Source organism: Triturus cristatus, chromosome 6 (assembly GCF_964204655.1).
Source record: "Triturus cristatus chromosome 6, aTriCri1.1, whole genome shotgun sequence".
NCBI lineage: Eukaryota > Metazoa > Chordata > Amphibia > Caudata > Salamandridae > Triturus > Triturus cristatus.
This window is the reverse complement of record NC_140589.1, coordinates 1,610,079,714-1,610,107,214: the sequence shown is the minus strand read 5'-3', so window position 1 is coordinate 1,610,107,214 and position 27,501 is coordinate 1,610,079,714.

The window sequence follows — 27,501 nt, the reverse complement described above, 5'->3', positions numbered from 1 at the left end:
GCCAGTATTTGATTTACAGGATCTGAGCACACACAGTGCACTTTCCTAGGGACTTACCAGTAAATCAAATAGGCCAATCATGGAGAACCAATCAAAATCATAAATTACACGGTGAGCCCTTGCACATTGGCAATGATCAGCATTGGCAAAGTGCCCAGAGTACCTAAACCAGCAAAAATAACATCCAACATGCCTGGTCTAACAGTATGGATGTGTATGGGTACAGATGCTCCGCCATACTGGATCGAATTGTGCATAGGCAGCATCCCCACATTGCCAGTTAAAATAAATCAGCATGGAGGTGCTCCGTTGCAGCTCTGGAACATGCAGTACAACTTCACAGTGATCATTGATGCCCAAAAAGATTGCTCCTCTGCCTCCGAAGTACAGACAGTACAGTGTAAGTTTCAGTACAATTAACGGTTGCCTCTTTCCTTCTTACCAGGCATACCTATCTATTTTGGTATCTCATATATCCTGGCATGGGGTGTCTTTGCTGGAGTGTGCTCCCCTCCTATGGGAATTCTTTCCCCTAGTGTTATTAAGGTGAATGGCCCTGCAATGTATTTCTATATCAGAGGTCCGTTTGTCATTAAGAACCACTGCACCAAAGATGTTAAGGGCTGACCTAAAACCACAGACAGTGATGGGAGTGGATACATTTGCACACAGGTGCAGTGGTTTTGCTACCTCCAAGAACCTCTATTCTACGAAGTCTCAGGGCCAAACGATATCCCCCGTTGCGGTGCCCCGAAGTACAAACAGTACAGTGTAAGTTTCAGTACAATTAACGGTTGCCTCTTTCCTTCTTACCAGGCATACCTATCTATTTTGGTATCTCATATATCCTGGCATGGGGTGTCTTTGCTGGAGTTTGCTCCCCTCCTATGGGAATTCTTTCCCCTAGTGTTATTAAGGTGAATGGCCCTGCAATGTATTTCTATATCTGAGGTCCGTTTGTCATTAAGAACCACTGCACCAAAGATGTTAAGGGCTGACCTAAAACCACAGACAGTGATGGGAGTGGATACATTTGCACACAGGTGCAGTGGTTTTGCTACCTCCAAGAACCTCTATTCTACGAAGTCTCAGGGCCAAACGGTATCCCCCCTTGCGGTGCCCCTTCAGGGCATCTTGTCTAGCTTTGCTTCAATGCTGCTAGGTTTGGTAAAGAGGTGCTGCGCTGTGGGGTTAGTCTCATACTGGGTGATGTTTACCAATACTTTATGGGGTGCTATTCTATTTAATTGTATCTTGGCCCTAAACCTACATAGGTATAGGTGGATGAGACTTTTTGTTTTTTTTCGGAGGCTAACTCCTGCAATAAGTAAAGCCTGTCTGCCCCTATGACATGAGGTATCAGCAAGCAAATATGGCATGACCTGTTAGTTGTATGGGTGCCCATGGAGGTCATGTGCTGATACCATGTGGTGTGTAGGAGTGCCCTATGTAATGTATGCAAGATTCTACCGTTCGGTTCAGTGTATGTGTATATGAGGTGGGAGAGGTCCCTACGCAAGTGATGTAAAAAGGGCGAGATAGGTTCCAAAGGACTAACCCTGCATTTGACTTTGGAAGGACGTGACAACGCTAATGCTAGGCAGAGGGTGTACAAACATGTGAAAATACCTAACTTTAAAAACATTTGTAGGTGCTGGGATGATCTTGGGATGATTTTTGGATGTTGTCCATCATCTGGGAGGGACTTGGAAAGGTCTGTTGTTTGGGATGGTCTTGGCAAGGGGTTGTCTGGTCGCCCAGAGGTGTATCTGCTATGGGTATAAAAGCACTGTCAATCGAAAAATGTTTGTTCGGTTGTTTTAAAGTCTTTGTTCTTGAGGCCATTAGGCCTCTTTGGAGTCTTTTGTGAGCCTCAGTTTAAGAATTGGTGGCCTGCCGTAGGATGGTGGACATATGGGTCGATCATTGAACTGTTGGATAAGAGCTGGGTTTTGTAGGTTAGATGGGAAAAAAACACATTGTTATTCAATGTCCAGGGGATTTTTGTGCTTCCTATTGTAGAAAGCTACTCTGTAGTTTTTATTTTGTGTAGAACTAATTTAGTGGAGTACTGGAGGGGGGTCCTATTTAGTGCTGTGATTCACAGAATGGGGACTTTTTCTCAAAGCTTGCCTTAGTTTTTCTAATTTAGGGGTCATTTTGTTTGCAGAACGCCTTGATTTTCTAATTTGGTGGACATTTAGGCTCATCCCCCTCTCATAGCAGAGGAGAGCATTTGTGGAAAAATGAATTTAGGCACGGGGATTATAGCCGTTGCTTAACTATGGGTTTTTGTGGGTTCATAAGTCAGGCCCCTATGTTACCTTTTGTGTATATGTGAGGGTGTGCCATTTATTGCTACAGGCAGTGCTTTTTAAGCAACAAGTGTGTGTGTGTGTTGCTCCTGCTTCGTACCTATGTGCTTGCATGTTCGCTATTTAGCGGTATTGTTAGATTTGGGGGTCTCTAGTTGGCAGAGGTAGGTATCTTTGACAAATACGGACCCTTCAGGGTAAGGGGGTACACTCCTAAAATAACCTTTGCTCACCCCCTTGTTTTTTTTAAATTTATTTATTTATTTATTTATTTTTTGTCCTCATCTCACCAGTAAACATTTGTGGGTCTTATGAAGCCGCTTAAACGATCTGTGGGGGAGGAGGCACACGGCTTACCACATATGTTTCCATTGGTCGACCAGTCCCTTATTTTGTGTGGGCAACTGGTGTAATCATTGGACAAAGGTGTTTAGTCGTAGATTGTGACCCCAGTTCATAAAGGGATGCCAAAGATTGGCAGACGCATCCCCTGCTCCATCATATTCCAGATGAGCCATGGCAAAGGAGACCTTGAGCCAGTCTTCTCTGTTGGGTGGTTGAGGGTCCTTCCATCTCTTACATATTTCCCTTTGTGCAAGCAGAAACAAGTATAACAATAGACCTCGTTGCTGTTGTGATGCCTTAATACAGAATAGGCCATCGTCCCCAAAGAAAATCAGTGACATGTTGACCTCAATAATAGAGTTAAACACATCTTCAAGAATGTCTCCGATTTCCTTCCAGAAGGTCTTAATTTCTGAGCACTCAAAGAATATATGTAGATCATTTGCTAGGGGAAGCTTACACCTATAGCATTTCGGAGTTGGTGCCGGAGCAAATTTCGCAATTTTAGCTGGAGTGTAGTAAAGTCTATTGATAACAAAAAAATGGTTCTTTTTTAAAGCTGCGGGTTTGATAAATTTATACAGCAGCTTCAGTGATGGCTCAAACAGTGCTTCTATTGTTGGCTCAAAGGGCGACTGCTCCCATATTTTAATCGATGAGGGTGTTTCCGGGTCAACGGCTTCAAGGGCTAAGTTGTACCACACTGATACTTCTTTTTTTAAGACCTGGGCAGAGTGGCACAAGTTTTCTACCTCCCAGTTTCCTTTTACTTGCTCTTTCTCTGCCTCATACCACGAGGCAAGCTGTAAGTATTTAAACCTGGAGAAACCTATGCCTATCCTGGCCCTCAAAACCTCCCATGGAAGGATCCCCTCAGTGTCTACCAGTTCCAACCAGATTGTAATTCCAGCCCTCTTTATAGGTAAGGCTAGCCCGTCCTTTAGACAATGAGGTGTTCCCGGGGAGTCCCAAATGGGAGCATGGTGTGAATGATACCCTATCCCCAATGTGGTTCTTACTTTAAGCCAAAGAACTAAAGCTGCCCTTAGAACCTTCAAGCGTACTTTTTTTAAGTACTTTGTAGCACCAAACTTATGCAGAAATGCCTCTACTCTTCCTCCCTCTTCTACCATTCTTGTCATTTCATACAGCAGTTTTCACCACTCCGAATCTTCAGGTCTCATCAGTAGCGAACGGATAGCTTTAAACTGGAAGGTCACTGCATACCAGCATATATCCGGGAGTGCCAAACCCCCCTTAGCAAGTCTACGCCTAAGCTTTTTCCACGATAATCTGGTACCCTTATCTCCCCAAATAAAACTCCCAATCTTACTCTGAACTTTACTTATTACGTTTTGGGGAAAAGAGAGAGGGATAGCAGAGAAGACATAGGAGAGCTTGGGGAGAATGATCATCTTCACCAGATTAACTTTCCCATATATGGTCAAAGGGAGGTTCCTCCATCTAGAGAAGAGGCGATCGATTTCCTTGGTTACTCTAGACAGATTTACAGAGGGGACTCTAGCTAGATCTTTAACTATGTAGATACCCAAGTATCTTAGTTCTAATGAGTCAACTCCTCCCCATTGTTCGACATTCCAGCTCATCACTTCCGTCTTAGATTTGTTTACCAGGTAGCCTGACAAAGCCCCAAATTCCTCAGTAATGGACTCTAAACAGGAAAGAGCAACACCAGGATTGTTCGTAAATACAGTCAGGTCATCAGCATACAGTGCTAGTTTGCAACTGTAAGATTGAGATTTGAAGGGATGAATATCGTTATCTAGCCTGATGGCTTGGGCTAGTGGTTCAATGTAGAAATTGAACAAAAGTGGAGAGATCGGGCAACCCTGCCGAGTCCCTCTCTGAATGCTAAAACCTGGTGTGAGTATCCCGTTCAGTAGGATACGGGCAGATGAGCCTTGGTAGCAATTTCTCAGAGTTTGGATGAAAATTGGACCAAACCCTAGTGTTGCCAATACCTCCCATAAGTAGACCCAGCAAACTCTGTCAAATGCTTTGGCCGCATCCAAGGCTATTATAGCCAAAGGATCAGATCTTGTAGTGGCCAAATCAATGTTACCTATCATTAACTGAGTTTGCTCTTGAATCTGCCTGCCTACTACGAATCCCTTTTGGTCTGGGTGGACCAACTTAGGAACCAACTTCGCCAATCTCCCTGCCAACACGCCCATAAAGATCTTATAATCGGCGTTAAGCAGGGAGATAGGACGATAAGAATCGGCACTCAATGGGTCTTTACCAGGTTTAAGGATCAAGACTATAGTTGCCTCTTTCCAAGACTCTGGGACCCTACCAGCGGAGCTATAGACCGAATTAAACAGGGAGCACAAAGCGGGGGTCAGTTCTTCCGCCAGAAGTTTATAAACTTCATTTGGGAGTGAGTCTGTACCAGCAGCTTTTTTATTCTTGCTTTTATTGATTTGCCCACTTATCTCTTCCATCCTAATGGGGGCCTCTAATTCCTTTCTACATTCCTCTGTTATGGAGGGAAGAGATTTAGTGCTTAACCAGGCTTGAACTGAGCGTGGGGAGGGCTCCAAATCCTCTTTATACAGATCTGAAAAGAGGGAAAGTAAGCAGGATTGGAGATCTTCAAATCTGCTTGAAGTCACCCCGTGGTGTTTATTGTCAGTCTATTGATGTTATTTTTCGCTCTATCTGTTCTAGCCTTCCAAGCAAGTAGAGCCCCTGCTTTTTCCCCGTACTCAAAGTTCTGCATATTCCTTGCATGCCATTAGGCCCTGCACTTTGATTCTAACTTCCCTCTGTATTCCCGTCTTACATCTTCCAGATCATTTAAGACTTGTGGTAGTTGCTCCAAGTCTCTCGGGGGTAGTCTGTTCCTATCCCTCTCCAACTGACTTATTTTCGCCTCAGCAGATTTTAGGGCACTAGCTTCAATTCTGTATTTAAAACAGATGAGACTATGGAAATTACCTCTCAAGTTAGCCTTGTATGCGTCCCAAATAAAATCCCATGACGTTGATTCCCCATTTGACTCAAAAAAGTCAATAGAGGAAAGCTTAACAGCCTTAATAATCTCGAGATCGGACAGCATCGCTCTGTTTAGTGTCCATCTTGGCTGTAATGCCGTCCCCTTGGTTCTGTAGACAATCTGAATTGGCGCATGATCAGAAAGGTGACTAGGTTTAACTAAAATATCCTCGATGTTATTGAGGGATGGTGAATCTGCCAGAACATAATCAATTCAGGAGGAATGACCATACTTTTTGCTATAGAACGTAAATTCTTGTAGATCACCTTTCTTTGCCCTCCAGACGTCTGCCAAATCTAAATCCTTTAACAAGTTAATAAAGGCTCGACGGGATTTTGGGGCACCGATGTAATAGCTCAGGTTGGATCTATCCCTGACTGGGTCGAGGAGAAAGTTAAAGTCGCCACCAATAACAAAAGGAGGTGTTGCCAGAGTTAAAATCGACTGAAGTTTACCGATGTAAGAAGGGTCGTCAGTGTTTGGTCCGTAGTATGACACACAGATTAAATTGGTATCGTCAACGGACAGGTTAGCCACTAGCCACCTCCCGGAGACATCAGTCTGGTAATTTGTTATAGAGCAGTGTAGGCCCTTTTTGACCAAAATTGCCATCCCTCTATTGTGGGATGACTGCTGAGAAGTACAAAAACAATCTATCCAGGGGGACCTGGAGAAGAGGAGGGAACTTTCTTTTTGACTCAGGTGAGTTTCCTGTAAGATGCAGACCTGGGCTGAAGAAAGCTCAAGATATTTTAAAATCAACCTTTGCCTACGGGGGCACCTTAACCCATTGACGTTCCAGGAAGTGAAGATGACCCTTCTCCCCCCCGTATTACGATTTAAAGCCATTACATCGGATCCAATCTACCGACCAACAGTTCCCAAGACCAATATTTAATGTGAGATGAGGTTCATTTTTTTTATTTTTTACCCACTGCTCCCCACCCGTGCCCACCCCACCACCCTTTTCCCAACCCCCCCTGTGCCTCTCTCCACCTTGAGGAACCCTCCCTTCCAATAGGCGAGCCTATTCGACCCCTGCCCCCCCCCCCCCGGACTGAAAAAAAATATATGTATATATATATCTGCTTAATGGACCTGACTTGGGCCACATTAAGTCACATTAAAGATTATTATTTTTTTTTAACCCTCATACTCTACTTCTTCCGAAGTTACTTACAGAAGACCTACTTTCCTATGCTACTTTTAATCCTCTCTATTAAAGCATCCGCTTCTTCTCCGGTTTTGATTTGGTGCATCTGGTTATTCCACATTACACGGAGAAGAGCGGGAAACTTCAGTTGAACCTTAGCTCCAATGCCTTTCAGCTCCTCCATTCTTTTCCCCAACTCCCACTGCCTTGAAGCCGTCGCATGAGATATGTCAGATCTTATTTGGAAGGAAAAAGGAGTAGACCCCCTAAAATTAATGGAGCCCTCCTTAAGAGCGGAGGACAAAATCAATTCCGTTACTGAGTAAGTAAAAAAATTGATCAATATTTTCCTCGGCTTTGACTTGGCTGGGTTCCTCCTAAAGGGATCTCTGTGTATTCTCTGAATGTCGTGAACGAGATCAATCTCTGGGGCACCTATCAGGACTGTTTCTTTTAAGAGAGAAATGATAAATCCCTTTAAGTCAGCGCCCTCCAGAGCTTCCGGGACATTCAGGATTCTTAAATTATTCCGCCGGGAATAATTTTCCAAGCGTTCTAAGTCCTCTCTGAGGACCTTATTCTGAGCTGATATTTTAGCCAGCTCCCCAGCTGTTGAATCAATAGAGTCCTTAATTTTCGGTATCTCCATCTCTATTGCGTCAGTTCTTAATGAGACCTCATCCAATCTGTTGGAGAGGACCTCGCAGGAAGCTTGAATGGCTGCCTGATTAGTCTCAGAAATAGTAAATCTTTTGGATAACTCTGCTTGGTTCATCTCGGACACCTTGAACCTATTCGACATTTCCTCTTTAATGCCAAATAGAATGTCGGCAAGGGAGTGCGGCTCACCCCCTTGGTAGCTTGGCACGAGCAGACAAGCTTATCTCAGAGGCAGTGTGTACAGCATTTGTGAACACATACAGTAATCAAGTGACAGCACTACAGATGGACACCACACAAGTTTAATATAAAAAATAAGCATTATTTAAATAGATTTAACACAAGACCATAAACAACACAAATCCACAATACTGTTACTTTAAAATGGTAGAATTTAGCTTAGTTCTCTTAAGATGGTAAATGCAACACTCAGAGTTCAATGTACCTTAAGATGCGACACGCAGGGCAGCAAAAGTGTTGCAAGGACGGTGATGCGTTGAAGATCCAGTGCAAAGAAACAATGATGGCGCTTTCTTCTTGATGCGACACGCTTCCCGGTGATGCGGCGGCACCTGATGCGATGTTGATTCTCTTTTCCAGTGATGCAAGATACTTTAACAGATGCGAGCCACGACAGGCCCTGCGACGCGCTTCCCAGTGATGCGGCGGCATCTGCTGCGACGTCGATCCTCTCTCCTTGTGATGCGAGTTGCTTCCACAACGATGCGAGCCGCGACAGGCCCTGCGACACTCTTCCCCGTGATGCGGCGGCATCTGCTGCGACGTCAATCCTCTTCTCCGGTGATGAGCCGCAACAGGCCCTGCGACACGCTTCTCGGAGATGCGGCGGCATCTGATGTGACATCGATCCTCGTCTCCTGCGATGAGCAGTGACAGGCCCTGCGACACACTTCCCAGTGATGCGCCGTCGTCTGCTGCGACGTCGATCCTCTTCTCCTGGCGATGCAAGGCGCTTCAGTGGACCTGCGATGACACAACGATTCTTCTGCAAAACGCTTCCCGGTGATGCAGCGGCATCTGCTGCAACATTGATCCTCTTCTCCAGTGATGCGAGGTGCTTCATATTGTGAAGCGGCAGTTCGGCAACACGCTTCCTGTTCTTGAGTCGTGCTTCCAGCTCCTTGTGACACGCAAGTCCTCAAAAAGACCAGCACAACTGCAGGCACTTCAAAAGAACTCTTGGGGAGCTGGTGGGTGAAATCTGTTGGCCCTGAGACTTCAGCAGGAGGCAAGCTCTTTTCCAAGCCCTTGGAGATCCTTCACAAGTTGAATAAAGTGCACACAAAGTCCTTTCTCCTTTCTTTGGCAGTCAGGCAACCACTGCAGGCCAATCCCCCAAGCAGCACTTCAGCTTAGGGATAGTCTCTCCTCAGTTTCTTCTGGTTCCACTCCTCAGCAAAGGTTTCTTCTTGTTATGTTATGTTACAATAGTCTTGTATAGCGCGCGGCTACTCAAAAGAGTGTCCCGGCGCTTTATATAAACCTGTATCGCAGCACAAAAAAGAAAGGCAAAACAGGAGAAATCCCTACCCTAACAAACAGGGAAATATCTAGAGAGTAAAAAGCCATGTTTTTAGGCCCCTCCTGAACGCCAGCAAATTGGAAGTACTACGCAATGTCAATGGTAGAGTATTCCAGAGCTGCGGAGCCAACAGTCTGAAGGAACGGCCTCCTATACGAGCCCTTTTTATACGAGGGACCGCAGCAAGAAACAGAGACTCCAACCTCAGGGATCTTGCAGGGTGGTAGAAAGCTAACCTTTTTGAAGATATTTGGCTCCTAAGCCATGTAAAGCCTTGTGAGCCAAAGTCAAGGCTTTAAAGACTATCCGCTTCTGGATGGGCAGCCAATGGAGTGACTGCAGAAGGCCCGAAGTTCTGGCACGGCCGGGTAATCCAAAAATAGCCCGTGCTGCCGCATTCTGGACCACCTGCAGTTGCTGCAACAAATACTCCGGCAGGCCAAGATACAGGATACTCGAATAATCCATTCTCGAGCCGATTATAGCCTGAACCGTTATCTTCCTGTGATCCAACGGAAGCATAGGGAGAAACTTGCGGAGCATACGGAGAAGTCCAAAACAGATACCAGTTAGCCCAAGAACCTGGGATCTCAGCGTCAAGCCATTATCAATCTTAATTCCCAGGTTCTTAGCCAGCTGGGAAGAGCCTGCAGGGGGAAACATACCGGCAGGCCACCATTCCTGCCAGTCAGGGTCCGATCTGCAGCCAAAAAAGAGGACCTCCGATTTATCCGAGTTGCACTTAAGGCTGTTAAGCTGGAACCAGTTAAAAACAGCCCCAAGGCAACCCCGGATACTCTCTCCATCAAAGTCTACTCCCTTCCCGCAAGTAAAAAGGAGCTGGGTATCATCAGCATAGGACACGATCTGGGCCCCGAAAGACTCCGCCAGTGCCGCCAGAGGGGTCATGAAGATGTTACAGAGAGTCGGACTCAACACTGAGCCCTGGGGGACTCCGACACCAAGTGACGGCATCTCGGCGGAGCCGAAGGAGGCCCAGACCGTTTGTCGACGGCCAGCCAAGAAAGATCGAAACCAGCTGAACACCGTTCCTCTCAAACCGATCTCATAGAGCCTGGCAAGGAGACCCTCGTGGGGGACGGTGTCAAAGGCCGCCGACAAATCAAGCATCACAAGCATCGCTTTGCCTCCTGAATCCATCACCTCCTTAATTACCTCCGAAACTTCCAGGAGCGCTGTCTCGGTGCTCAGGTTGGTACAGAAGCCGGATTGAGTGGAGTGCAGCAGATCATAAGATTCCAGATAGTCGGAGAGCACCATATGTGCGTGTTTCTCCAGAATCTTAGCAAAAGCGGGCAGAAGTGAAATAGGCCTATAATTAGCCAGCACCTCCGGGTCTAGGCCTGGCTTTTTAAGCAGTGGAATGATCATCGCCTGCTTCCAGGCCTGAGGGACCATGCCCTCACTCAAAGAGCGGTTTAGAATAGGATTCACGATGGGATTAATGACTTGGGCCATTTTTGCCAAAAATTTGGCAGGGCAGACGTCAAGAGGTGATCCCGATTTAAGGCCGGCCATCAAGTCCAGGGACGAGGATACTGAAAGTGGCGGAAAGTCTGCCAGAACCGGGGCGGCACTAGCTATTAAATCAGACACACCCTCATAATGCTGGGGCACTTCAGCCCCCAACAAGGGAAAGGAGTCCTGGATCAATTTAATCTTAGATGTGAAGAAATTGGCAAGGGCACTCACCCATGCCTCAGTGAGTGATCTAAAGTTTTTGGGTTTGGGACCCAATATTTATACCCAGTTTCTCTTTGTTCTCTGAAGGCAGAGAGGCCTTTGCCTAGTCCAAACCAGTTCTGGTCAGTCCTGGAGCACTTTGTTGACAAGACTCCTTCTTTCCTTTCAGAGTGCAGGGCAGAGACATCAGACGCACCACAGGAGGTGAAGCCAGCATAGTGGAGGGACGGCTCAGCCCGATTCAGGTCTCAGGTGCAACTCCTCCCACCCATCTAGATGCAGATCGCTCTATTCAGCCCAGTGCTGACTCACCCTGTCTCCTGGAATTCCCCCAGCCCCTATCACTCAAACTCCAGACAAGAAATACACAGCCTAGCAGAGGCAGGTTTGGATGCTTAGACAAGAAAATACCTACTTCCTAAAAGTGGTATTTTCAAACACAGAATGTTAAAACCAACTTCACTAAAAGATGCATTTTATCATTCTGAGTTCAGGCATACTAATCTCGAATTTCTAACATGTTCCCTGAGTCAGTTAGGATTATAAGATGTAATAATCAAACTGCCCATTCTGGCCTATGGAGAACAGGTAGCCTTGCAATAGTAAAAAACGGAAATTGCTGTAATTCACTATTAGAACATGCCATGCACACCAGGGCATGTCCTACCTTATACGTACAATGCACCCTGCCCTTAGGCCTACCATAGGAGTGTCTGATATGAAGAAAAGGGAAGGTTTAGGGACTGGCAAGTGGGTGCACTTGCCCAGTCAGCATGACATTACCAGACTGCATGCAGGCTCTGCAATGGCAGGCCTTAGACACACTTTTACAGGCTGCTTCTGTGGTGGCACAACCAGTGCTGCAAGCCCACCAGCAGTATTTGCACCAGGAGTGCACCAGGAGGGCCCACAAGCCCTGGGCACTCCTGGTGCACTGTACTAGGATCTGACAGGTAAACCAAACCAACCAATCATGGATCCACTAATTCATACATCAATTTACAATAGGGAGCAGTGGCACAGTGCCCAAAGCATCTAACACCAGCAAAAACACATGAGGCAACAGAAAAAAATGGAAGGGAGACCCAGCCTAAGGTGCCAGGTCTAACAGGTATCTTTTGACTTATGTGCCTGCGTGTTGTCTCTGGATAGGGCAGTGTCTTTGACCTATGTGTGTGGACTTAAAGGGATGTGCAGTGATTTTAGGGCTTGTGGGTAATTTCCTGGCCTCTGCAGCTAGGAATGGGTGGTTGGCAGAGGTAGCATTTTCCCAGATTTTGTGGCCTCTGGGGTACCATGTTCCATTTTTGAGTTCTCTTCAGGCCGGGTGCAGGTTCCATGCTTCTGAAAACTGTGGCCTTCTTGAGGGTGGTTCTGCCATCCTTGGTCCTTCGGACTTGCTCCCGCTCTTGGTCTTTCCAAGGGGTCCACTGCACAGGGGGTTTGGAAGTCAACCGTCCCCTCCCCCTTAGGCCTTGGGACTCTTTCTGTGTGGCACGTTGTGCTGTTCTAGTTTTGGGACTTGTCAATGTTCCCACAGTGCTCACTTGTTGGGGTATCACATTTGGTAAAATTTGGGAGGCTCTTGGTGTGGGGAATGCACCAAATGGCATGTGTAGCACTGTCTGCGTCACTTCCTCTCTTGTGGAGGTGTCAGAGGGTGCCAGATGCTGGATTCTGTGGCCCAGGGGGTTGCACAAGATCGTTACTGCCATAATTCCTTTGCACCTTTAGGTGAATCCACAGGTAGCCTTGGGGGATTCAGTAGGCATGTATGTGTGCTTGTCAGGAGCCTCCTCCTCTTTGCACATCTTAAAGGCTATCTTTTTGGCTTATTCCACCACAAGGTGGTGTGCACTACCTGCCCACTGTTGAGCTAGATTGTCTAGCTCTAAGAGGCTTTCCGCATATTTCAGGACCATACCCTGGAGGGGGGCTCAATGGAGCTGCTTTAGATGTAACAATGACAGCCTACACTGGCCTTTCAAAAATGGGAAAATATACTTCTTCTTTGAGGCAAGGAGAAATCTGGTAAGTTAAAAAGTGAATTTGCCCCATCCATAAAAGCTATATACATTTGAAAAGCCTAATCAACAGGAATCAGTGAAATGTGTTAGTCACCCAACAAAGATATATTTGGGTTTCAGGATGTATCAACAACAAATTATGTGGACGAACACTTACTTTATTCCTTTTAACCTTCACACGATCATTCTCCCTGAAATCAAGCAAAGTTGGCTGCAGATCTTTATTCCCTATTTTCTACATACCTTGGGAGTCAGTAAAATAATTTTGCTTGCCCAACTTCATACAGAGAATCTTAATGTAGTTAAATCGAAGGGTTGTGGTTAACATCATCCAGAGACAAACTATCTCTAAATTCAGGTTTAACTTAGTTTCTGGTTTAGACCAGACAATTTGCGACAATAAAAGAGGGGCAATTGAGATTCAATCATCAATAAAAGGCATTCCTAACTCTCTGTAACAGATATAATCTGTGCTACCGAGAGGAATAACGAGTAATCTCTTTAAAAATGTATTTTCCTCTACCTGGAGTGGAGACAAACAAACATGGCCCCATACACCTGTCCCGTAACAAACACCCGGTACTACCTTACTCTTAAAGTGACTCAAAATTTCTTTGAGAAGTTTGCGTCCCAGTCTTGAAAAAAACCTATCCACCGCATGTAGTGTCCTTTCAAAGTACAACTTCCGATTGGCTCAGCTAATTGCAATTAGGAAATCTGTATGTCTAATGTATGAAACTCTTTTGAGTTTCATTAGTGATTTCGATAGGGTCGCAAACAGTCCAACCTCATGCATATTAATGAGGGTGGTCACTTATGCATCCCATTTGGAATCGCCACCCTCACAGGGATGGTGGCATGCTGGGATTAGCAGACCACTATGTCTGTGATTGCTTTTAAATAAAGCAACATTTTTTTTAGATGCAGCCCATTTTCCTTAAAGGAAAATGGATGCATTTAAATAGAAAAAACGTATTTGTGCAGTTTTTTTAGACTAGGCAGTGGGACCACTGCCTGCTCTTAAACAAATGTATTTTCCATTCTTTCACTGGGGACCCCTGACCAGTTGTGAACTGGTAAAATATATGTGGCTTGCAATGGTAGATCAGTCGCAAAACATTCATTCATTCCATTAGGATTTAGTATTTGGGAGGACCCCCCTAAACACGCATATTCCAAATAACGAATCGTAAACACAAATTGTGATTCGATAACATGTTCTTGAATCACAATTTATGTTTTGTGCAAATGTAAAACTATTGCTGCAGTTGTAAAAAGCCTGATTGGCCATTTTCGATCAGAAAAGGGCTTTGTACAATTGGCCCCAGAAATTTATCAATACTATAAATATAATGCATAAAAGGAAAGGAGGATAATAGGCACCCTTGTCTGACCACCTTGCCTTCTCTAAAGTGCTCTGTGAATTCTCTTTTATGGCCATACAGTACTATGGCTAAAGGCTCTGAATTAAACTGATGAATACAATTAATTATATCTGGCTCCATCCAAAGATGGAGTAATAAATTCCATAACAACAAACAACTGACCAAATCAAAAGAAACGAAAGGTCCATAAAAGACGTATTCAGGGTCTCTGGTTTGGCTACTGTACACGTCAGTTATGAAGGCCAATTTGAGGCATTGTTCTGTCATTCGGATCCCCTTCCTAAACCCATATTGAATAGTCATGATGGCCTTATTGTTCCCACATGCCCAGCTTCTGGTCTAGTCTAGCCAAAAGCATCCTCCCTGCCACATTGAGTGAGGAATCATCTTACTCTCCCCCTGAGTAATCCATCAGTGCTTTGAGGGCATTCTCAGCAAAAGACGCTGAATTGAAATTCACCATTGTGCAATCCTTTCCATCATTCTTCCACCCAGGCCCAATCCGATCAACTCTCCTTAGAGTCCATTCTGCTTCGACTGTAGATGCATAACTACCAGTACACATTGCTAGAAAGTTGCTGTTAGGTTTCCTTTTTGAGAGCCCAGGATCAAAAATCACTGAGGTCATACAGAATCTGGAACTAAAGCAAAATTGGTAATTGGAAAGGAGTTTGCACTTGTACCATTTAGGTGTGGGGAACGTCTTTCTCCATTAAGGTATGGAGCAAGAAATTCTCAGTTGACTTCAGCATTTATTGTTACCCCAAGCTTTACTGATAGTAAAGGTATGCACCTGCAAATCTATTGAAATTTATTAAGTAATGCATTGGCTGTTTCTGGTCCTATTATCCATGTTTCGCTCCATCAACAATTTAAAAGCAAACACACTACAATCACCAGTCTGAGATTTTGAATGTGCCATGGTGTTTTGTATCTATAATATTGTGTGGGTGACAGTGACTCACTATTTTTTTGTAACGCAATGGCTTATGAAAAAAACAAATCACGAATCAAACTTTAAAAATGCAATTTAAAACAGACATTTGGCGGCAGCCTAACACACGCTTTTGTGCGACAGGGAATTAATCCAAATCTGTTCTTACCATCACAGAATTCTAAGATCGAGAGGGGAAAGTAATGTCAAAGACTAGATAGTAGCATTTCATTATAATATGTCGGTGTATAAACCCACCCTGCTTCAGAAATGTGCATCTTGGCTATTGCTGGAACTCTAAAGCCATACAGAAAGGGCAACTTTCCAAAGTTTAGTTTAGTACTTATAGGCAATCCATGCAATTTAATAGAAAAAAAAAAGAAATTTCAGTGTACATGTTGATCAGGAGATTATGTCAGTATTGACAAAAGTATACTTCCACATCATAGTGCATTAGAAAAATATGATTTATAAAGATAGAAATATTGTTAACACAAAACCTATACATTTGAGAAAGTACAGGAGATCGAGAAACAATTTAATATAAACTGGTAGTTTACTATTCAAGCTTAGGTCATAAAACTCTAAGTTTTGCCCTAAAAGTTGTTGGATTAGAAGAAATATGATAAAGCTGCACAAAGTGCTATTGTCTGATAGTTGAATAACGTATTTCCGAAAAACATTCATCCTAGTTTTGATATTTTCGTTGCAGAAAAAAGCTATCTCACAATAAGGGGAACCCAGAATGAGGCACTCGAATTAAAACATGCATGGATCAAAACTATGATGGCCCCTATACATGCCCAGAAAACACAAAACTGTTTGGACCGTTACCACCTACTGGTAATGAATTGAGTTATGGCTGAAAAACAGTACATTATTGCGTGTGAGAAAATGGCGCCTTTTGTGTGGTGATCCTTATTTGCCCAGATTGCAATGCTGGTTTTTAGACTTTGCATAGTGGGGCACTGCCATCCATTGCCAAATGTTTGAGTTCTGACCCTTAATACATGTTGAAATTGGCTAATCCATGATAGATTAATTAAACTCTTGTTTAAGGCAACAGGAAATGATGTACAAAATTACACTCAGTGCAAGAAAGCAGAAGAAACCCTGAAACTGGTCCTAAGATACTGGTTTCCAGTCCGGGGAGGACCTGGCTTCGCAGGTCGGGCTGGACTGTTCCATTTGGGCACAGGGTCAAGACTGATTTGCATATGGCTGGGGTCAAACTCGAATGGCATGGTGAGCAAAAAAACAATGGATTTAGGCCCAGATCTCTGTACTGGGGTGAATGTATGACATTGTTCTGCATTCTGTCCATCAATTGTTGTTTTTGCATTTGTCACCCCGAGTGGGACGAGTTTTGTCCAGACGTGGGTCCCGTGCTCTCCATACCACTGGAGTCAAGCTATCCTGGCTGATGAAGGGTGAAACCCGGAAACTGGTCATAGAATGCTTGTTTCCAGTCCAGGGAGGACATGGCTTGCCAGCTCGGGCTGGACTGTTCCCATTGGGCCCGGGGTCAAGACTGATTTGCCTATGGCTGTGTTCAAACTGGAATGGCGAGCAAAAAAATGATGGATTTAGGCCCAGATCTCTGTACTGGGGTGAATGTATGACATTGTTCTGCATTCTGTACTTCAATAGTTGTTTTTGCATTTGTCACCCCGAGTGAGACAAGTTTTGCACAGACGTGGGTCCCGTGCTCTCCATGCCACTGGAATCAAGCTATCTTGGCTGAAGAAGGGTTAAACCCTGAGATCGGTCCTAGGATGCTTGTTTCCCATCCAGGGAGGACCTGACTTTAGCCGTTCAGACTGGACTGTTCTCATTGGGCACAGGTTCAAGACAAATCTGCATATGGTTGGGTTCAATCTGGAATGGCATGGTGAGCAAAAAAACAATGGACTTAGTCCCAGATCTCTGTACTGGGGTGAATGTATGACATTGTTCTGCATTCTGTCCATCAATTGTTGTTTTTGCATTTGTCACCCTGAGTGGGACTGGTTATACCCAGGCGTGGGAACCGTGCTCTCCATGCCACTGGAGTCAAGCTATCCTGGCTGAAGAAGGGTGAGACCCTGAAACCGGTCCTAGGATGCTTGTTTTCAGCCCAAGGCGGACCTGGCTTGGCAGTTAGGGCTGGACTGTTCCCCTTTGGCACAGGGTCAAGACTGATTTGCATATGGCTGGGTTCAAACTGGAATGGCATGGTGAGCAAAAAAACGATGGATTTATGCCCAGATCTCTGTATTGGGGGGAATGCATGACATTGATCTGCATTCTGTCCACCAATTGTTGTTTTTGAATTTGTCACCCCGAGTGGGACGGGTTTTGCCCAGACGTGGGTCCCGTGCTCTCCATGCCACTGTAGTCAACCTATCCTGGCTGAAGAAGGGTTAAAACCTGAAACTGGTCCTATGATGCTTGTTTCCAGTCCAGGGAGGACCTGGTTTGGCAATTAGGGCTGGACTGTTCTTATTGGGCACAGAGTCAAGACTGATTTGTATATGGCTGGGTCAAAACTGGAATGGCATAGTGAGCAAAAAAAAGATGGATTTAGGCCCAGGTCTCTGTAAAGGGGTGAGTCTATGACATTGTTCTGCATTCTGTCCATCAATTGTTGTTTTTGCATGTCACCCCGAGTGGGACAGGTTTTGCCCAGATTTGGATCCCGTGCTCTCCATACCACTGGAGTCAAGCTATCCTGGCTGGAGAAGGGTGAAGCCCTGAAACCGGTCATAGGATGCTTGATTCCAGTGCTGGCAGGACCTGTCTTGGCAGATCGGGCTGGACTGTTCCCATTGGGCACAGGGTCGAAACTGATTTGCATATGGCTGGGTCAAAACTGGAATGGCATGGTGAACAAAAAAAAGATGGATTTAGGCCCAGGTCTCTGTACAGGGGTGAGAGTATGACATTATTTTGCATTCTGTCCATCAATTGTTAATTTAGCATTTGTCACCACAAGTGGGACGGATTTTGCCCAGACATTGGTCCCGTGCTCTCCATGCCACTGGAGTCAACCTATCCTGGCTGAAGAAGGGTGAAACCATGAAACCGGTCCTAGGAGGCTCATATCCAGTCCAGGGAGGAACTGGCTTGGCAGTTCGGGCTGGACTGTTCCCATTAGGGCACATGGTCAAGACTGATTTGCATATGGCTGCACAAACTGGAATGGCATGGTGAGCAAAAAAAAACAATGGATTTAGGCCCAGATCTCTGTACTGGGGTGATTGTATGATAGTGTTCTGCATTCTGTCCATCAAATGTTGTTTTTGAATTTGTCACCCCGAATGGGACAGGTTTTGCACAGACATGGGTCCGGTGCTCTCCATGCAACTGGAGTCAAGCTATCCTGGCTGAAGAAGGGTGAAACCCTGAAACTGATACTAGGATGCTTGTTTCCAGTCCAGGGAGGACCTGGCTTGGCAGTTCAGGCTGATCTGTTCCCATTTGGCACAGGGTCAAGACTGATTTGCATATGGCTGGGTTCAAACTGGCATGGCATATTGAGCAAAAAAACGATGGATTTAGGTCCAGATCCCTGTACTGGGGTGAATGTATGACAGTGTTCTGCATTGTGTCCATCAATTGTTGTTTTTTCATTTGTCACCCGGAGTGGGACGGGTTTTGCCCAGACGTGGGTCCCATGCTCTCCATGCCACTGGAGTCAAGCTATCCTGGCTGAAGAAGGGTGAAATCCTGAAGCCAGTCCTAGGATGCTTGTTTCCATTCCAGGGAAGACCTGGATTGGAAGATCGGGCTGGACTGTTCCCACTGGGCACAGGTTCAAGACTGATTTGCATATGGCTGGGTTCAAGCTGGAATGGCATGGTGAGTGAGCAAAAAAAGATGGATTTAGGCCCAGATCTCTGTACTGGGGTGAATGTATGACATTGTTCTGCATTCTGTACTTCAATAGTTGTTTTTGCATTTGTCACCCCGAGTGGGACAGGTTTTGCACAGACGTGGGTCCCGTGCTCTCCATGACACTGGAATCAAGCTATCTTGGCTGAAGAAGGGTTAAACCCTGAGATCGGTCCTAGGATGCTTGTTTCCCATTCAGGGAGGACCTGACTTTAGCAGTTCAGACTGGACTGTTCTCATTGGGCACAGGTTCAAGACAAATCTGCCTATGGTTGGGTTCAATCTGGAATGGCATGGTGAGCAAAAAAACAATGGACTTAGTCCCAGATCTCTGTACTGGGGTGAATGTATGACATTGTTCTGCATTCTGTCCATCAATTGTTGTTTTTGCATTTGTTACCCTGAGTAGGACTGGTTATACCCTGGCGTGGGAACCGTGCTCTCCATGCCACTGGAGTCAAGCTATCCTGGCTGAAGAAGGGTGAGACCCTGAAACCGGTCCTAGGATGCTTGTTTTCAGCCCAGGGAGGACCTGGCTTGGCAGTTAGGGCTGGACTGTTCCCCTTTGGCACAGGGTCAAGACTGATTTAAATATGGCTGGGTTCAAACTGGAATGGCATGGTGAGCAAAAAAACTATGGATTTATGCCCAGATCTCTGTATTGGGGGGAATGCATGATATTGATCTGCATTCTGTCCACCAATTGTTGTTTTTGAATTTGTCACCCAAAGTGGGACGGGTTTTGCCCAGACGTGGGTCCCGTGCTCTCCATGCCACTGGAGTCAACCTATCCTGGCTGAAGAAGGGTTAAAACCGGAAACTGGTCCTATGATGCTTGTTTCCAGTCCAGGGAGGACCTGGCTTGGCAATTAGGGCTGGACTGTTCTTATTGGGCACAGAGTCAAGACTGATTTGTATATGGCTGGGTCAAAACTGGAATGGCATGGTGAGCAAAAAAAAAGATGGATTTAGGCCCAGGTCTCTGTAAAGGGGTGAGTCTATGACATTGTTCTGCATTCTGTCCATCAATTGTTGTTTTTGCATGTCACCCCGAGTGGGACAGGTTTTGCCCAGATTTGGGTCCCGTGCTCTCCATACCACTGGAGTCAAGCTATCCTGGCTGGAGAAGGGTGAAGCCCCGAAACCGGTCATAGGATGCTTGATTCCAGTGCAGGCAGGACCTGTCTTGGCAGATCGGGCTGGACTGTTCCCATTGGCCACAGGGTCGAAACTGATTTGCATATGGCTGGGTCAAAACTGGAATGGCATGGTGAAAAAAAAAAGATGGATTTAGGCCCAGGTCTCTGTACAGGGGTGAGAGTATGACATTATTGTGCATTCTTTCCATCAATTGTTAATTTTGCATTTGTCACCACAAGTGGGACGGATTTTGCCCAGACGTTGGTCCCGTGCTCTCCATGCCACTGGAGTCAACCTATCCTGGCTGAAGAAGGGTGAAACCATGAAACCGGTCCTAGGAGGCTCATTTCCAGTCCAGGGAGGAACTGGCTTGGCAGTTCGGGCTGGACTGTTCCCATTAGGGCACATGGTCAAGACTGATTTGCATATGGCTGCACAAACTGGAATGGCATGGTGAGCAAAAAAAAACAATGGATTTAGGCCCAGATCTCTGTACTGGGGTGATTGTATGATAGTGTTCTGCATTCTGTCCATCAAATGTTAATTTTGGATTTGTCACCCCGAATGGGACAGGTTTTGCACAGAGGTGGGTTCGGTGCTCTCCATGCCACTGGAGTCAAGCTATCCTGGCTGAAGAAGGGTGAAACCCTGAAACTGATACTAGGATGCTTGTTTCCAGTCCAGGGAGGACCTGGTTTAGCAGTTCAGGCTGGACTGTTCCCATTTGGCACAGGGTCAAGACTGATTTGCATATGGCTGGGTTCAAACTGGCATGGCATGTTGAGCAATAAAACGATGGATTTAGGTCCAGATCCCTGTACTGGGGTGAATGTATGACAGTGTACTGCATTGTGTCCATCAATTGTTGTTTTGTCATTTGTCACCCGGAGTGGGACGGGTTTTGCCCAGACGTGGGTCCCATGCTCTCCATGCCACTGGAGTCAAGCTATCCTGGCTGAAGAAGGGTGAAACCCTGAAGCCAGTCCTAGGATGCTTGTTTCCATTCCAGGGAAGACCTGGATTGGCAGATCGGGCTGGACTGTTCCCACTGGGCACAGGTTCAAGACTGATTTGCATATGGCTGGGTACAAGCTGGAATGGCATGGTGAGTGAGCAAAAAAATGATGGATTTAGGCCCAGATCTCTTTCCTAGGCTGAATGTATGACATTGTTCTGCATTCTGTCCATCAATTATTGTTTTTGTATATGTCACCCCGAGTGGGACGGGTTTTGCCCAGACGTGGGTCCCGTGCTCTCCATGCCACTGGAATCAAGCTATCTTGGCTGAAGAAGGGTGAAACCCTGAGACCCGTTCTGGGATGCTTGTTTCCAATCCAGGGAGGACCTGACTTTAGCAGTTCGGGCTGGACTGTTCCCATTGGGCACGGTTCAAGACTAATCTGCATATGGTTGGGTTCAATCTGGAATGGCATGGTGAGCAAAAAAACAAAGGACTTAGTCCCAGATCTCTGTATAGGGGTGAGAGTATGACATTATTGTGCATTCTGTCCATCAATTGTTAATTTTGCATTTGTCACCACAAGTGGGGCGGAGGTTGCCCAGACGTTGGTCCCGTGCTCTCCATGCCACTGAAGTCAACCTATGCTGGCTGAAGAAGGGTGAAACCCTGAGACCCGTTCTGGGATGCTTGTTTCCAATCCAGGGAGGACCTGACTTTAGCAGTTCGGGCTGGACTGTTCCCATTGGACACAGGGTCAAGACTAATCTGCATATGGTTGGGTTCAATCTGGAATGGCATATTGAGCAAAAAAACAAAGGACTTTGTCCCAGATCTCTGTACAGGGGTGAGAGTATGACATTATTGTGCATTCTGTCCATCAATTGTTAATTTTGCATTTGTCACCACAAGTGGGACGGAGTTTGCCCAGACGTTGGTCCTGTGCTCTCCATGCCACTGGAGTCAACCTATCCTGGCTGAAGAAGGGTGAAACCATGAAACCGGTCCTAGGAGGCTCATTTCCAGTCCAGGGAGGAACTGGCTTGGCAGTTCGGGCTGGACTGTTCCCATTAGGGCACATGGTCAAGACTGATTTGCATATGGCTGCACAAACTGGAATGGCATGGTGAGCAAAAAAAAACAATGGATTTAGGCCCAGATCTCTGTACTGGGGTGATTGTATGATAGTGTTCTGCATTCTGTCCATCAAATGTTGTTTTTGGATTTGTCACCCCGAATGGGACAGGTTTTGCACAGAGGTGGGTCCGGTGCTCTCCATGCCACTGGAGTCAAGCTATCCTGGCTGAAGAAGGGTGAAACCCTGAAACTGATACTAGGATGCTTGTTTCCAGTCCAGGGAGGACCTGGTTTAGCAGTTCAGGCTGGACTGTTCCCATTTGGCACAGGGTCAAGACTGATTTGCATATGGCTGGGTTCAAACTGGCATGGCATGTTGAGCAATAAAACGATGGATTTAGGTCCAGATCCCTGTACTGGGGTGAATGTATGACAGTGTTCTGCATTGTGTCCATCAATTGTTGTTTTGTCATTTGTCACCCGGAGTGGGACGGGTTTTGCCCAGACGTGGGTCCCATGCTCTCCATGCCACTGGAGTCAAGCTATCCTGGCTGAAGAAGGGTGAAACCCTGAAGCCAGTCCTAGGATGCTTGTTTCCATTCCAGGGAAGACCTGGATTGGCAGATCGGGCTGGACTGTTCCAACTGGGCACAGGTTCAAGACTGATTTGCATATGGCTGGGTTCAAGCTGGAATGGCATGGTGAGTGAGCAAAAAATCGATGGATTTAGGCCCAGATCTCTTTCCTAGGCTGAATGTATGACATTGTTCTGCATTCTGTCCATCAATTATTGTTTTTGCATATGTCACCCCGAGTGGGACGGGTTTTGCCCAGACGTGGGTCCCGTGCTCTCCATGCCACTGGAATCAAGCTATCTTGGCTGAAGAAGGGTGAAACCCTGAGACCCGTTCTGGGATGCTTGTTTCCAATCCAGGGAGGACCAGACTTTAGCAGTTCGGGCTGGACTGTTCCCATTGGGCACAGGGTCAAGACTAATCTGCATATGGTTGGGTTCAATCTGGAATGGCATATTGAGCAAAAAAACAAAGGACTTAGTCCCAGATCTCTGTACAGGGGTGAGAGTATGACATTATTGTGCATTCTGTCCATCAATTGTTAATTTTGCATTTGTCACTACAAGTGGGACGGAGTTTGCCCAGACGTTGGTCCTGTGCTCTCCATGCCACTGGAGTCAACCTATCCCGGCTGAAGAAGGGTTAAAACCTGAAACTGGTCCTATGATGCTTGTTTCCAGTCCAGGGAGGACCTGGCTTGGCAATTAGGGCTGGACTGTTCTTATTGGACACAGAGTCAAGACTGATTTGTATATGGCTGGGTCAAAACTGGAATGGCATGGTGAGCAAAAAAAAGATGGATTTAGGCCCAGGTCTCTGTAAAGGGGTGAGTCTATGACATTGTTCTGCATTCTGTCCATCAATTGTTGTTGTTGCATTTGTCACTCCGAGTGGGACAGGTTTTGCCCAGATTTGGGTCCCGTGCTCTCCATACCACTGGAGTCAAGCTATCCTGGCTGGAGAAGGGTGAAGCCCTGAAACCGGTCATAGGATGCTTGATTCCAGTGCAGGCAGGACCTGTCTTGGCAGATCGGGCTGGACTGTTCCCATTGGGCACAGGGTCGAAACTGATTTGCATATGGCTTGGTCAAAACTGGAATGGCATGGTGAACAAAAGAAAGATGGATTTAGGCCCAGGTCTCTGTACAGGGGTGAGAGTATGACATTATTGTGCATTCTGCCCATCAATTGTTAATTTTGCATTTGTCACCACAAGTGGGACGGATTTTGCCCAGACGTTGGTCCCGTGCTCTCCATGCCACTGGAGTCAACCTATCCTGGCAGAAGTAGGGTGAAACCATGAAACCGGTCCTAGGAGGCTCATTTCCAGTCCAGGGAGGAACTGGCTTGGCAGTTCAGGCTGGACTGCTCCCATTAGGGCACATGGTCAAGACTGATTTGCATATGGCTGCATTCAAACTGGAATGGCATGGTGAGCAAAAAAAACAATGGATTTAGGCCCAGATCTCTGTACTTGGGTGATTGTATGATAGTGTTCTGCATTCTGTCCATCAAATGTTGTTTTTGAATTTGTCACCCCGAATGGGACAGGTTTTGCACAGACGTGGGTCCGGTGCTCTCCATGCCACTGGAGTCAAGCTATCCTGGCTGAAGAAGGGTGAAACCCTGAAACTGATACTAGGATGCTTGTTTCCAGTCCAGGGAGGACCTGGCTTGGCAGTTCAGGCTGGACTGTTCCCATTTGGCACAGGGTCAAGACTGATTTGCATATGGTTGGTTTCAAACTGGCATGGCATGTTGAGCAAAAAAACGATGGATTTAGGTCCAGATCCCTGTACTGGGGTGAATGTATGACAGTGTTCTGCATTGTGTCCATCAATTGTTGTTTTTTCATTTGTCACCCGGAGTGGGACGGGTTTTGCCCAGACGTGGTTCTGATGCTCTCCATGCCACTGGAGTCAAGCTATCCTGGCTGAAGAAGGGTGAAACCCTGAAGCCAGTCCTAGGATGCTTGTTTCCATTCCAGGGAAGACCTGGATTGGCAGTTCAGGCTGGACTGTTCCCACTGGGCACAGGTTCAAGACTGATTTGCATATGGCTGGGTTCAAGCTGGAATGGCATGGTGAGTGAGCAAAAAAACGATGGATTTAGGCCCAGATCTCTTTCCTAGGCTGAATGTATGACATTGTTCTGCATTCTGTCCATCAATTATTGTTTTTGCATATGTCACCCGAGTGGGACGGGTTTTGCCCAGACGTGGGTCCCGTGCTCTCCATGCCACTGGAATCAAGCTATCTTGGCTGAAGAAGGGTGAAAAACCACTACAAAAGGGGGACCCCTAAGAGAATGAAGGTAGAGCAGCAGGGGATAAATCACAAATAAATACAAAACGATCTGCTATACCTGTAATCTTTTAAATGTTGCATATAAGTCAATTTTTGAAAAGAGAAGAACCACTCTATCTAGACCATGCATAAATCAAGATGAAAAACAATTAACGATATTTATCTTTTTTTATTTTGTTTTGATTTCTGAATTAATTGAAAAAAACTTATTTAATAAGTGTGCATATTAATATTGCAAAGACATTTTAACGAACAAAGGCCAAAATGGTCCTACAAAACAATAATGCCCATGGAAAGCCTAAGACATAAAATCATTCAGTACTCTCATTCATACTCAATCACACCATAATCACATATAAAGCATACATCCTAAGGGGTAAAAAAGTGAACAATTTAGAGGCCCAACGTGGTAGGCTAGTCTATTAAGGCGTGAAGACACACAAATAGAAAATAGGACATGAATATTAATACAATCAAAAATATCCAATAATGGAAAGTAATGAATCTGTGTGAGGAACTATTCAGTTCAAGACGCCGACGCGCGTTTCGGTGTGACACCCCCTTTCCTGGGGTAACACCTTCTTCAGGGCATGACATTATTCAAATTCGGTTTCCATGGGACCTATCAGGTAATAGACACAAGATATGAACATAGTATACAAATTTTGAATTGTTACATTGAGGGATCTAACATTTTCAACACTTAGACATTTCAATCATCAAATTGGATGGGCACTGGTCTAGGCAATTGAGTGGTTGAGAACATGATACATTGTTTATATTAAAACGTTGCACACATCGAACAAATAAGTGGAAAAAATAAGAAATAGAACAAATATAGTGAGGTTTGTAAAAGAAACAATATGAGGACAGTTTATGACAGGAGCCCAAGAGTTGTTTAGGGGTTGCTGCTAACATTCCTATTTCTAAACGCCAACAGATGGCTAAGAGATAAGGTACACATGCGTGCTTACCAATAAACATAGGGGAAATATCCTCAGGTTCAGTAAGACAAGTTCAAAATTTCTTACAGGGGACGTGAATAGCAGTAGAAAAGAGCTCGTCCTCTAAGGGAGTTAATGAATCTGAGAGCAAGTAAGGAAAGAGATTTTGGTTAAGTTATGGAGACTGAAATGAATGAATACTAAATAACAAAAGCCACAAAACATGGGATTGATCTACCTGGGGTTCAGTGAGTCCCACAATATCTTTAGTGGTTGCTAACAGACAAGTCAGTTGAAATTCTGAGTCTGGAAAGAGAAGTACAAAACACTATCATTGAGTCGTTCTACAAAAGACTCCAGATGACGATCAATAAACTTAATTGTCGAGGTGAGCTACCTACTTGATTAAAAAGGAAAGAACTTGATTCCGCTGCTTGGCCCAAAACGTGAGGGCGACTCCGAGGAAGTGAGGTAGGTGATGAGTGATATGGCAATTCCTCCAGATCTGAGAGTCAAGAAACACTCGGTGTTAGAAAGTAATAAAAAAGAAGAAAAAACGAGAGGTTTGTGAGCACCTTTACTAACATAGTTCCGCCGTTTTTAACAATTCGCTCACCGTAGAGAAATATCCAGACTGGATAGTTAGAAAGGAGAAAACCACGTAACTCGGATTGGATATGTAAATTAGGCAATAACGCGGACTTGACGCGAACTCTAAAAATAATCAAAGAACAATAGGTGTTAGCGTTAATGAAGAGCGTGGGGGATTTAAAAGGGTTCCAACTAGCCTAGTTGCACCAATTATTAAAGCCGCTTACCATGAGGATGTGTCTCGGCAAAGTGAAACACCCGTCTAAGCTCACTCGAGCCGAGCAGATAATGGGAGGCGCTTCTTCCTCAAGAGGGTCTTTCTATACTGAAGAGGCCACGTAGCTCCGATAAGATGGCTGGGTAATGAAGTATGTTTGCCGCGAGTTCTAAACATAAACAGAAAGCAGATGTTGTTAGCGCTCACCGGGAGCGCAGGGAGTTTGGGAAAGCTTCACCTTGAAATATGATAACGATTTTTGAGGCTGCTAACCGTGGAACCGTTTCTTAGCTGGATAGAAATTTGTCTGAGCTCGCTCGGGCAGCACGGACTGTTGAAAAATACTCCTCCCTCAATGAGGCTCTCTCCGAGGAAAGAGGAACGAACAGTTTGACGGCACTCAGCTGTTTAAATATCGTTAGGGGGAGTGCACAAACTACGTCAAAAAGCGGCGTGTAAGAGGTGGCTAAGGATCACACCAGGAATATCGGACCGGATTTTTCAGAACTGGTAACAGGAGCTGGTCATTAAGAAGTGCATAAACTGCACTATTGTTGCGCGGAGGCCCAGTGTGGAACGTGTTGAGTCGCACAATTTGTAGGAAAGAATTCAAAAGATCAAAATAAACATAGCTCCGGTGAGAAATATCGGACCGGATTTTTCAGAACTGGTAACAGGGGCTGGTCATTAAGAAGTGCATTAACTGCACTATTATTGCGCGGAGGCCCAGTGTGG